The sequence below is a fragment of the Gossypium raimondii genome, chromosome 3 (assembly GCF_025698545.1).
Source record: "Gossypium raimondii isolate GPD5lz chromosome 3, ASM2569854v1, whole genome shotgun sequence".
In the NCBI taxonomy this organism is placed as follows: Eukaryota; Viridiplantae; Streptophyta; class Magnoliopsida; order Malvales; family Malvaceae; genus Gossypium; species Gossypium raimondii.
Window position 1 is genome coordinate 23,186,989 of NC_068567.1, and position 13,970 is coordinate 23,200,958.

The window sequence follows — 13,970 nt, forward strand, 5'->3', positions numbered from 1 at the left end:
AATCCTTAATTTTATTTTGAGCACATTAGAGAAAACATGCTAAATAAAGTATGGGGGTGATATAAAAATTTTGAATTTTGAATTTTTATTTGTGTTTAATTTTTTTGCTATGTTTGTGCTTGAGCTTGTAGAAATACAAGTGATTGGTTAGGAGCATATACATAGATTGTTTGCTTAAACTGTAAATTTAGCTTGAGAATAAATGATTTTAGGTTATTGCATTAGACTAGTTAGTTTAATTTGTTAAATTATAAATAAGAACAATGAGTTAAATGTACCAAATGCCATAGGTATATACGAGTAGGTATATATGTTTATTGTATTCTAGGTTGTTTAAATTCAAATATTCAAGAATTAAATTCATGGTTAGTGAAACAGTACGATATGATAAGTATAAAATACTTACTAGTATGTGCCTTAAAATAAAATTGAATGTGCAAACAAAAGCATTGTGAGGGTTAAAAGCAAAGAGAGTGTGATAAAATCATAGAACGGATAAAATAAAATAGAGTGAGAGGATCACAGTGAATTAAATTGAAAATATGAGAAATTGAGAAAATCTCACTCATATTGGCACAAATACTCGCGAATTGCTTGTACTTATAAATATTGTATTAGAGTTCAAAACATGGATAAAAGAAACTGAATATGTAGAATTCGAATTACCTGTGTTGTTCAATCGTAAATACTATACTCATACATATCTTTTAATGGACCCATATGTTTGACTTACTTTGACTTTTTTGCTCTGTAATATTTTGAACTAGCATGTTTGAATGTGAAAAATTGTAAGTCGTTTAAACATCTAGCTAGAATTATTTGTTTAGCAAATTTTCCTATTGTCATCACTCTGATCCAATCTCGTGTACCAAGCGTGCTCAAGTACTTATTTAGTTGTGTGTTTTCTTTTTTGTTTTATTTTTATTAAGTACTTTTTTTTTAGTTTTCTTTTCTGTTCGCTTGAGGACAAGCAACGAATTAAGTGTGAGGGTATTTGACCTGCCATGTCGTAGTGGCAATTTAGGTACTTTTTGACACTTAACGAGCTTATTTTAGCCATTTTAGTATCTTTTATTTCATTATTAGTTCTCTTAGATTAGAGTTAAATTATTGCCAAATAAATATTTTTACGCAACATTTCAATTTAGCTGACCTATTGGGCCAATATCGGCCTTAAAATGGTTTTAATGAGATTCATTGAGTGTGCAAGACACCTATTTTTAGGGCCGAAAGCATCAAGAACGACAATCGAGTTGCAACACAAGCTTCCGGGATCACAACAAAATCGAGCCAATTCCAAAATTAACATTTGAAGTTGTGTGTCACGACACAATTCATATTTAGTGTGATTAAGGCTTGTATTTGACCTATATTAGGCTACTCACTTTTCTTGTAAATATAGGTTAAGCTTAAGGAGCTTTTGCCAAGCCATTTTAGGATTTTAAATTAGTTCTATTTTATTTTAAAATAGTTTTATTTCTTGTTCTTTGACTTCGATTCGATTTGAGTCCAAGTCTTCGTTATTTAGTATTTCTGTAATTTTCATTCATGTTTCTCTAGCAAATGATAATATCTCAAGAACTATTAAAGGACTTTACGAATCTGAGCACATCAAGTTTATCAAACGAACCAATTTCTATCTTTCTCTCTATTAAATTTAACTTGTATTCTTGCATGATTAATTTAATTTTAATGAAGATGGTTGTTGGATGAGCAGTTAAGTCTTTTAGGGAGATTAACGAGCAGATATAAGAGTGATTAATGGAAGAATGAGGACTTTCCATATGAATTAGTTTGTATAAATTTATGTGTGCTTAAACTTTAATATTGACGACCTTAGGAAGTAATCTAGGTTAAATGAGGTCGAGAGATAAGTTTGTCGTGTAAATCATGATTTGTTGCAATCAAGAAAGTATGGTCGGGAGATAAGTGAGTACTGGTTGAGTAATTAATTAGTAGATGGTGAGAGGTAATATTTTTTAGTTAATAACTAATTCACTAAGAAAACCTGAATTTGGAAGTTAATTGCAACCACTGAAGTGAGTTAATCTTCTACTTATTGTTCGAGAGTTTTTCATATGTCAACTTCTTTTTAGTAGTTTGTTTTTATTTTATGACTTTAATATTTTGTTTCAATTATTGCAATATAATTTTTAGTGACTAGTTTCTAGACTTGCTACTATAGAAGACATTTTTAAATTTAATTCAACCTCCCTTGGGTACGGTCCTCGGAATGCTTATCGGTGTTTCGTTGTAACATAAAACTATATTACAATTTGACTTGTTCTCTAATAGATACAACATTTCATTAGATATTTTATTTGCACAATTTTTACACTAAATGTTTGCATGTTTGGAGGTGTTCAGGAGTTCACACTATCCATATCTTGGTTCAGTAGACTTTTGATCGTTTGTGCTCGATTTTACGTAGCATGTACTTAGGAGTTGACATGTTACCTTATAGTTTGGTTTGTGATCTGTCGTAATTCATTATAGCAGGTTAAACCATTTTCCATACTTAAGGAGCTCGTATAAAAGCAATTTAGATATGTTTTTACTTAGTTTTAATTTTTAGTTCATCAATAATAAAAAGTGTAATTTGAGCCATTTATATGACCTTAGGGGCCGAAGTAGGCCTAATGGTAGGCTAATGTATTCAGTTAGTGTGCAGGCCATCATTGAGATGGATAGGAGCAGAAGATTGGCTGTGACGTTGCAACATGGAGCATTGATATCGCAACATAGTGAACAAAGCACTAAAAAGGAGAAAATTGCCTTCAATGTCATGACATAGGCGGAGGGCGTCATGATACAACCCTGTAATAAAGCCTCATCTTGTAAACTGTCATCAGTGTCACGACACATGCCAGAGGGTGTCGCGACATTGGCGTGACAAGAAAAAATAATGGACCAAGGGTGTTTTGGTCTGTACAACAAAGGTTAATGCGAAAACGTCGGCTAAATTAGGTCAATGGACGATGGCCAACCCTAAGCCAATAAATAGACAGTTCTAAACACTTTATAGGCAGTTTTTTTCAAGTTTTAGTTTACGGCTTTTATTTAGTTTTATTTTCAGTATCTCTTTAGTTTGCTTTGTACTTAGGTGTAACGCCCCATAATTTTTATTTTTGTTCTTGCGAATGTGTGACTCAACTGTGTATCTGCTTCAGTGGTTAAGTGTTCTGGGTGTGTGAGAGGTCCCAAGTTTAAGCCAAGACTTGGGAAAATATTGGTATTTTTATGAATAAGCCCTATCTTTGGTCAGTAGGATTTTAAGTAAAAGTTGGTAAATAATTAACAGAATGAGCCTGCTGGTCTGGAGGATAAGTGGAGTGTTGGTGTGAAGGAGGTCTAGTGTTCAATTCTCTATGATGGCGTGGAGACAATATTTTTGCTCCAATTTTGACTAAGAGTTGTGTTGGAGCAAAATTCTGAGTAATTGTGTTTTAGTGAGTTAATAGGGAGTGATTTTAAGAGATAATGGGGGAGAGGTTATTAGAAAATATTCTGATTATCTTTTTGTCGCAGAAAAAAGTAGAGTTTTGGTTTTCTCTCTAATTACCCAAACTTTTTTTGATGTTTTCTTCTTCTTTTTTCCTTCCTCTCCCGATTCTTTCCCCTAGTTGCTACCGAAATTTTCATTATTTTTTCCTCTTCCATTTCTTTCTTTATTTTCCAATTGATTTGGTTGTTCATCGTTGGTTGCGTGTGCTCGGTAAGTAACGGTTTTGTCTATTGTTAATCGTTCTTGGTTAATCTCTGAAAGGGGGATTCCTTTTTGGTGTTTAGGAGTTAATCAAGGGGCTGGTGGTTTTGAATTGACGCTGTGGTTGTGCGAAGTCATGGTTACTCGAGCGAGGTAAAGGTTTTGTTAGGTTTTTAGTCGAGTTCCTTCCAAAATTGGTTGATTAAAAACGAATTAAGTGATTAATTTGGAAATTTGTTGGTCGATTTTTAGGTTCTAGAGGCTTAGGAATGCTTACGCATCAGAAACTATACCATGTGTGTACCCAAAACGTAGAAAATGGGATTTGCCGAAAAGCCAAAATTGCTTGCTGTCGAGTAATAAGAGAAATAAGAGAAAATGATGCGAAAAATTGTAGAGAATGGAAATAAGGGTGTTATAAACTTGGAAATCAACATTCTTCACTACAATAGCTTTGGACAGCAGCAGTAGTCTAACTTTGAAAAATCATCAAAAATAGTGGAAATTGAGTTAGAGGTTAAATAAAATACGAAATTAAAGTTTATTGAGTCTAGCTTTTCATGGAAGAAACATGTAAGCAATTAAGTTGTAAGTTATGAGCTATAATGAATTTTGTGAGACAAGGTCAGAATGGGTTCGGGTTCCCCTATTCTAACTTTGGAAAATTTATTGAAAATTGTAAAAAAATAATTAGGAGCTTAAATTTATATGTTTAAATCCTTAACGAGTCTATCTTCAAGAGAAACAAATGGAAACATCATGCGAATTCCGTACTAAGAGATAACTAATTTTTTGTAAGGAAAGGTTGAAGCTGTTAAACAACAGAATCGGGATAGATTTGAAGATTTTACTGTACTTATTTGATAAAATATAAAATCTAAAAATTTTATAGTAGAAAGGTATTTGAGTCTAGTTTTGAAACCATCAAGCAGATCTTAATTTGGAATTCTGTAGCCCAAGATATAATAATTTAGGGACAATGACTCAAGTAAACAACTTTGAATGAACATATAAGTAAATAGTGAAAACATATATGAATATTTAGCTAGCATGGGTTACATTAAAAATGAATCACTTGGCCAAGGCCAATTTGGGCCGAGTGGGCCACACAGGCACACACGGACGTGTGGGCCCATTTTTATCTGAGTGTTTCTAAGGTTGCACGTGTCGCCCAAGTCGAATGTGAACCTACTATAAGGTCGGTAAGCACTACTTAAACCCCTAAATGTGTGAAATTGACTGAATGATATCTGTACTGAGCATGTTAATATCTAAACCGAATATATGTACTGAAATTGCATTATAGCATATCATCCATTGTATGTTGCATTGCATTGAGTTGGGGGTTGTTATTCGGAGGAAGTGTACTGAAAGGCTTTAAGCCTAATTTATTGGTAGCTCAGCTGCAAACTACTGTTTTGTGCCGCATTCAGTACTACTTGGAGTGTAGGGATGGGTGGGTTGATTATATCCCCACATGGAGTGTAAGTTGGACGGAGATGGTGTGTAGAGGTTGGATGGGTAGGATTTTGCTCTTGCATAATCATATCTTGCATCGATCATGTGATGGGCTAAGGCCCTACTGAATTTTGACACTGTACTGAGATGGGCTAAGGCCCAAACTGTCACTGATACTGAAAAGGGCTTAGGCCCAGGACTGTTCAACTGTGCAATGTGAATACTGTTTGGTTGTTTGTTTTTGTGGGATTACACACTGAGTTTACGTAAACTCACCATTTTTGTTTAATGTACACAGGTAATTCCCAGACTTAGACGTATCGGTGCGACAAAAGACTCAGCTGTGACCACAAAAATTGTTGGACTTCATGGTTTTCAATTTACGTTTTATGATTTAATTATTATTGATTATGTGGGTTGTAATTTAAGGACCCTCTGGGACTTTGGTTTTTAAATTTTGGGTTTTTATTTATTTATTTTACTTTATGGATTTATACCTGCTAGTCATAGGAAATTCAGTTTTCAAAAAGTTAAAGTAGTTTCTAAACGCATGATCACTTAGACTGTTTATTAAAACTTCCGCAACGAGGGATGTTTCAAAACAAATGTCTTAAATGAATAAAGACGACTTCCTAAGTTATAACAAAGGTTTACTAAAGATAATAACATGGAATGTTTTCAACGTAACCACAAGGTTTCAAAAAACTATCGTGTGACATTTCCAGATACGACCATAACGTTTAGGCTGGGTTTGGGGTGTTACATTAGGTTTCTTGTCTTATTGTAATTTTACTTTCGTTCTTTGTGGAATTCGATTTGTGGAACAATCAACTCTTCGTGGATTATTGTTCGTGCTATTATCAATATATCAGGATTCTTCTTAAACTCTTTGCTTGATCTATTCTTTATGTTTATCTTTGTAATAAATTTTATGATGTTTATTAGATCCATGGGTAAGTAATCCATTCATGAGAGATTGATGAGTGAACGTGGGAGTAATTAATTTCTATATTTGGTTTCTTAGTGGATCAACTCGTTGGGATAGGAAGAACTTAAAACCCTAGGCTTGACGACCTTAGGAAGTCATAAAGGTGGGAATGAACCCCAAATTGGTATTTCCTATCCATGAACACCTTATCCCAATTCGGTCTGGATTGTGAGGTCAAGAGATAAGTAGTTTTTGCCAACTCATTAGTTTAGTGGAAGATCGAGAGGTCCTACTAGGTTAATGACTAGTTGATTGAATAGAACCCGAAATAGGAGTTACTTATGACCACCGAAGCGAGTTAGTCTTCTGTCCTTAGAATTAATAAAATCTGCAAATTGTTTTCCCTTATTTATTCTTATGCTTTTTAATTATTTTATAAAATATGATTTTTTTTCACTTTAGGATTCATCGTAATATAGTTTAATTAAATTACTAACTAGATTTATTAACGTAGGAATTGAAACTACTTTAGTCTCGCCTCTCTTGGGTACGATCCTCAGAGTACTCCAATACTTCATTGTATAAATATATATTACAACCTAACCCTATACTTTTGGAAACTACCTAACGATTATATTCGGTTGCAGGATTTACACTCAAGATGTTGGTACGTCCAGAGGCAGTCAAGTTGTTGGCGCCGTTGCCAAAGAAGTAACGCCACTGGATTAGTTTTGATTTAAGTGTTTAATAAGATAATTAGGAAATTTTTAAGCTATAGATACAATTTTTATTTTATTAACATTTCTCTTCTTTCTTATTGGTGTCAGTGTATGCGTGAAGGCAAGGATATTCACGACAAGACAACCATTAGGGAAGTTTGTACAACTAATTGTGCAAGATTTAACCTATAACATTTCCTTTTTGATTAATTTGTTGTTATCTGAATACGATGATGTAAGTGTTAGGGGCAGTTTTATAACATTGTCAACTCGACCCGATTTTCCAGATCCAGATCTCGGGTATTACCACACGAATATAGACAAAACTAAAGTACACAAATATATATGTACAATAGGTAGATGCAACTACGACACATGATAATTTAATTACAAGGATATCTAATTTGAAATCCTAATCTATTACGATTATCCCAAGATATGGTTTTCTAAGTGACATTTTAGACTTTGTGTAACGTCTCAAAATTTTAATTTTGGGTATTGTGAATGTGTGAAACAAAATATCTATCTGCTTTAGTGGTTATGTGTTCTAGGTGTGTTTTGGAGGTCCGAAGTTCAAGCCAGGACTTGGGCAAATATTGGTATTTTTATGAATAAACCTTATCTTTGGTCAGTAGGCTTTTAAGTAAAAGTTGGCATATTATTAACAGAATGGCCATGCTGGTCTGGTGGATAAGTGGAGTGTTGGTGTGAAGTAGGTTCCGTGTTCAAATCTTGGCGTGGGCATTATTTTTGCTTGTGCGTCCAGGAGAGTTTAAGATGGACTAAAAATCTAAGTAGTGGATTTAGTGAGGAGTTTGATGGAGTGAAATAAGGGATTGGGGTGGTTATCAAATATTCTGTTAATCATTTTTTTTCCTTTTTTTTTACTTTCCCTAAAATCCCTCCACCCTCTTGCCGTTTTTCTCTTTATTGCTGCCAAATTTCTGCTCTTTTTCACCCTTCATCTTCTTGATTATTCTTTTCCCACTCTGCCTCGTGTCACTCCACGTTTGTCTACGATCATTCGGTAAGTTTTAGATAAGTGATTTGTCTCTGTTTGTTAACTTTCTTCTGAAGTGTTTTGTTTATGCCAATTAGGGGAGGATTCAAGGGATCGTAATCACCAATCAGAGTCTTAGTTTGTGTGGGAATTACTATTCATCGGTTGAAGGTAAGGTTTAGTCACTTATGGGTTAAAAAATCGATACAAGTTCGATTTGGGATTAGGTTAGTGTTATTTGTTCAATTATAGGCTTTGGAGTGCCCAGGGACTATTTTAGCATCAAACAAAACTAGGTGTGTACCCGAAACGCAGAAAATAGGATTCGGCGAAAAGCTAAAATTGCTTGCTGTTTGGATAGCAGCAGTAGAATAATTTTGAAAAATCACCATAAATTTTGGAAATCGAATTAGAGGATGAACAAAATATGGAATTAAAGCTTATTGCGTGCAGTTTCTCATAGAAGAAATAGTATAAGTAATAGAATTGTAAATAGTGAGATATAATAAGTTTTGTGAGACAAGGTCAGAATGAATTCGGGTTCCCCTATTCTGACTTTGGAAAATCATCAAAAATTGGAGAAAAATAATAGGTTTTAGGACATCAAATCTCTAGGAAAGGCTTGGAGGTGGATAAAGCAAAAATTTAATTCATAAAAAATCTACCCATTCCTACTACGGTTCGAGGGGTAAGAAATTTCTTGGGTCACGTTGGATTTTATTGCGATTTACTAAAGACTTTGCACAAACTGCAAAGCTACTAAATCAACTTTTACAAAACAAAACACCTTTCATGTTTAATCAATAGTGCATCCAAGCCTTTGAGGTAATAAAAAAAAACTTTTCTTTGCACCTATTATTATTAATCTTGATTGTCGGAACCTTTTGTTATTATGTGTGATGCTAGTGATTATGTTGTAAGAGCAGTGTTGGGGCAGAAGAGGAACAAGACATTTTGCGCTATTCATTAAACTACCAAGACATTAAATTTAGCACAGTGCAATTGTACTACTATCAAGAAAGAAATGCTTGCAATCGTGTTTGCGTGTGAGAAATTTCATTCTTATTTAATGGCAAATAGAGTATATGTTTACACTGATCACTTCGCCCTGAAATATGTTATGAAAAGTGTTGTGCGGAAGCGTGTAAAAGAATAAAATTATTGTACTAAAAAATCACACTAAGTTTAATTCCCGGGAAAGAGAGGAGGATCACAAGGATTGCTTAAGTACCAGGTCTTTCCTAGCCAGAATATCCCTCAATCGTAATTTAATAGCACAATGAATCACTACAATCACACTCACAATTCATGTAGAATAATACAATAAAGAACACAAGAATTTAACGAGGTTCAGCAAATTTTGCCTACATCCTCGGGCACTACCAAATATATTTCACTCCAAAATACAAGTGAGAATTTACAAAGAGAGAGAGAGAGAAAACAATGCCTTAAGTAGAGAATGGCAAATTTGGGATGATGAAGAAAAGAAATGGTTAGGCCTATTTATAGTTGAGGTTCAGGGATCAAAATTGCAATTATCTTATGTCAAATCTCAATCCCACTTTTGGTGCCTTAAATCTCAGATTTTGATACCCATATCTTTCTGATACCTATATCTTTGATACCCATATCTTTGACTTTCTATAAATATGAATGATTTCCAATAATCTCCACCTTGAAGATTTGATTCGAATAATCTTATCTTCATACAATTCTCTTTGCCTTTGTCAACAACACTTGATAGTGCCTTTTTCAACTGTTAAACATGCCCTTTCATAAACTGATCAAATCGCTTGTACCACTGCCTCGGAGATTGTTTCAATCCATAAAGCGAATTTGTTAGTTTGCAAACCCAATTTTCTTTATCAGCAACCTTGAATCCATCTGGCAGAGTCATATAGATTTCCTTTTCCAAATCACCGTGTAAAAATGCGGTCTTCACATCGAGCTGAACTAGTTCAAGATCATATTGCACAACCAAGGCTAGCAAAATCCAAATAGACAAATGCTTCACAACTGGAGAAAACACTTCATTGTAGTCTATTCCTTCTTTCTGAGTGTAACCCTTTGCTACCAATCTAGCCTTGTATCGAACTTTATTTTTACCAGGAAACCCTTCCTTCTTTGCATATACTCATTTACATCCAATTGCCTTCTTTCCTTTGGGTAGTGACACTAACTCCCAAGTCCTATTTTTATGAAGAGACTACATTTCTTTATTCATAGCTTGCTTCCACTTTACACCATCAGGATTACTTCTTGCTTCTGTGTAAGTAGAAGGAATATCATCATCTGCAATTGGAAGTGCATAGGCCACCATATGATCAAAGCGAGCAGGCATACGAATCTCTCTTCTTGGCCTCCTATATGCAATTGAATCATGTTGCTGTAGAAGTTCTTGGGTCAAAACTTCTTCGTCATTTGTTCCTTCAATATTAGCTAGATCATCATTAACCTTTTCAAGCTCCACCTGCTGCAAAGTGCCACTGGTTTTATTATCCTTTTGTGAATCCTTTTTCTTTATCATGGTTGATTCATCAAAAGTCACATCTCTACTGAAAAAAAATCTTCCTTGTATCAGGACACCAGAGACGGTATCCTTTTACTACACCAGTTATACCCATGAATAATGCTTTCTTTGCTCTTGGGTCTAACTTAGATTCTTTTACATGATAATATGCAGTGGAACCAAAAACATGTAAAGAATCATAATCAGTAGTAGGTTTACCAGCCTACCTCTCCATAGGAGTTTTTCCATTTATTGCAACTGATGGCAACCGGTTAATTAGATGGCAAGCATATGTAACTACCTCAGCCCAAAATTCCTTGCCCAATCCAGCATTAGACAACATACATCGAACTTTCTCTAGTATAGTCCGATTCATACGTTCTGCCACCCCATTCTGTTGTGGTGTATCTCAAACAGTGAAGTGTTGCACAATGCCCTCATCTTGACATACTTGTAGAAATGGATCATTCTTGTACTCAATACCATTGTCTAATCGAAGTCGTTTGACCTTTCGACCAGTCTAGGTCTGCACCATCTTCTTCCATTTCAGAAATGCATCCAAAAATTTATTTTTTCTTTTCATTAGATGCACCTATACTTTTCTTGAATAATCATCAACAAAAGTAACAAAATAGTGCATACCTCCCAAAGAAGCCACTTTAATAGGTCCCCACACATCACTGTGAACGTAGTCCAGAATTCATTTTGTATTGTGAATTACTGTACCAAATTTTATCCTCGACTGCTTGCCCAGAACACAATGTTCACAGAATTCCAATTTACACCTTTCAACAAGCCTTGCTTCGCCAAACTCTACAAAGCTTTTTCACCAGCATGTCCCAATCGCATATGCCATAACCTGGTAGCTTCTGAATCTATATCTTTCGTAGATGCTGTTGATGTTGATCCAATAACTGTACTTCCATTTAAATAGTACAGGTTATTTCTTCTTGTGCCTTTCATCACTGTCAATACCCTAACTACTACCTTTAGTAATCCATCTCTCAAAGTGATTGTGAGCCCTTTAGATTCTTGGACCCCTAATGAGAATGAGATTTTTCTTCAAGCTAGGTATGTAGCGAACATTTGTCAAGACTTGAATTAAGCCGTCTTGATTCTTCAATTGGATTGTACCTACTCCCATTGTCTTACAAGCGTGTCATTGCCCATAAAAACAACTCCACCTTCTAGTTCTTTAAGACTAAAAAACCAGTCCTTATTAGGACACATATGGTAAGTACATCCCGAATCCAAAATCCACTCATCTGTATGACATGCCATTGACATGCCAACCAAGCTAATGTCTGACTTATCATCATGCTCCGCTACACATGTATCAGAAATAGCCTTGCCCTTTTGTAACTTAGGACATTTCTTTTTCCGATGCCCTTTCTCACGACAAAAAGCACATTCATCTTTGGCAGGTCTCCCTTTGGACTTACTCCTTCTACTAGATTTGTTGCTGTGTGAATGACCTCTTACTGTTAAGACTTCTGTAGTTGTATCTCTGTGATCTTTTTATCTTTCTTCCGAGTTTCAGATCTATACAATGCACTACAGACTGCATCAAATGTGATTGTATCCTTCCCATGAAGCAATGCGGTGGTAAGATGATCATATTCATCAGGAAGAGAATTCAACAATAGTAATGCCTTGTCTTCATCTTCAAATTTCTCATCCAAATTTAGCAAGTCTGCTAAAATTTTATTGAATGAGTTCACATGGTCATTCATCGACATACCGGGTGCATATGTGAATCGATAAAGTTTCTTTTTAATATAAAGCTTATTTTCAAGATTTTTTGTTAGAAACTTTTCATCTAGTGTATCCCACAACTTCTTCGCTGATGTCTCCCTCATGACAGAGTACTTCTGCTCTTTGGCCAAACATAGGCGAATTGTTCCACATGCCTGTCTATTGATCTTGGCCCATTCCCTGTCATCCATCTTGTCAGATTTTCCTTCAAGGGCTATATCCAGCTCTTGCTGACATAAGACATTCAAGATCTCACATTGCCACATACCAAAATTATTGGTACCATCAAATTTCTCTACTTCAAATTTTGCATTGGTCACAATAGTCTTTGCTGATGACAATGCCTTTTCCATTTTTCTCTTCAATCCCAACTTTTGTACGTGAACAGTGCAGTGAACGATCGTATTCCCCAAGTACGAATCTAGCTCTGATACCAATTTTTGTGCGGAAGCGTGTAAAAGAGTAAAATTATTGTATTAAAAAATCACATTAAGTTCAATTCTTAGGAAAGAGAGGTGGATCACAAGGATCGCTTAAGTACCAGGTCTTTCCTAGCCAGAATATCCCTCAATCGTAATTTAATAGCACAATAAATCACTACAATCACACTCACAATTCATGCAGAATAATACAATAAAGAATACAAGAATTTAACGAGGTTTAGCAAATTTTGCCTACGTCCTTGGGCACTACCAAATATATTTCACTCCAAAATACAAGTGAAAATTTACAAAGAGAGAGAGAAAATAATGCCTTAAGTAGAGAATGGAAAATTTGGGATGATGAAGAAGAGAAATGGTTAGGCCTATTTATGGTTGAGGTTCAGGGATCAAAATTGCAATTATATTATGCCAAATCTCAATCCCACTTTTGGTGCCTTAAATCTCAGATTTTGATACCCATATCTTTCTGATACCTATATCTTTCTGATACCCATATCTTTGACTTTCTATAAATATAGATGATTTCCAATAAAAAGAAAAGAAACTAAAGCTAGATTGATGAGGTGGGTTTTAGTGCTTCAAGGTATTGAACTGTGGATAATATATCAGAAATGAACAAAAAACAAAATCGTTGATCATTTCTCTAAGTTAGATAATGAAATGGAAATGGAAAATGCCGAAAAGATAAAATAAACCTTCATTGATGATCAATTATTTAAGGTAGAGTTGTATCAAGAAAGGCATAAAGATAAAAAAATACCATTGTATATTGATTACGTTAACTACACAGTTCGAGGGGTTTTTCCAATAAACTTATCTTGGCAACAAAAGAAAAGAATCATACACGAATTGAAAAAAATATATTTGGGAAAAACCATATGTTCTTTGGTAGTGTGCGGATCAATTAGTTTGAAGATGTGTAGCCGAGGAGGAGATAAATGATATTCTACAAGGATGTCATACTTTACCATGAAGTAGACATTTTGAAGGTAAGAGAATTGCCTAGAAAATACTACAATCGGGATTCTATTGGCTTACCATGAGCAAAGATGCCTACGAGTTTATACAAAAGTGTGATAGATGCTAACGAATGGGAAATACATAAAAAATGGATGAAATGTCGCAAATCGAGATCCTCAAGGTAGAAGTATTTGATGTGTGGGGAATTGATTTCATGGGACCTTTCTCACGTTCATTCAGGAATTAGTATATTCTATTGGCTGTAGATTACGTTTCCAAATGGGTTGAAGCAGCAACTCTACCCACAAATGATACAAGGTCAGTAGTGATGTTCTTGAGGGAAAATTTATTTTCAAGATTTGGAACTCCCCGAGCTCTTGTGAGCGATGAATGATCTCATTTTTGTAGTAAACAATTTGAAGCAGCCTCGGCTAAATACAGTGTAAGGCACTGAATAACGACAACATACCATCCTTAAGCTAATGGAAAAGT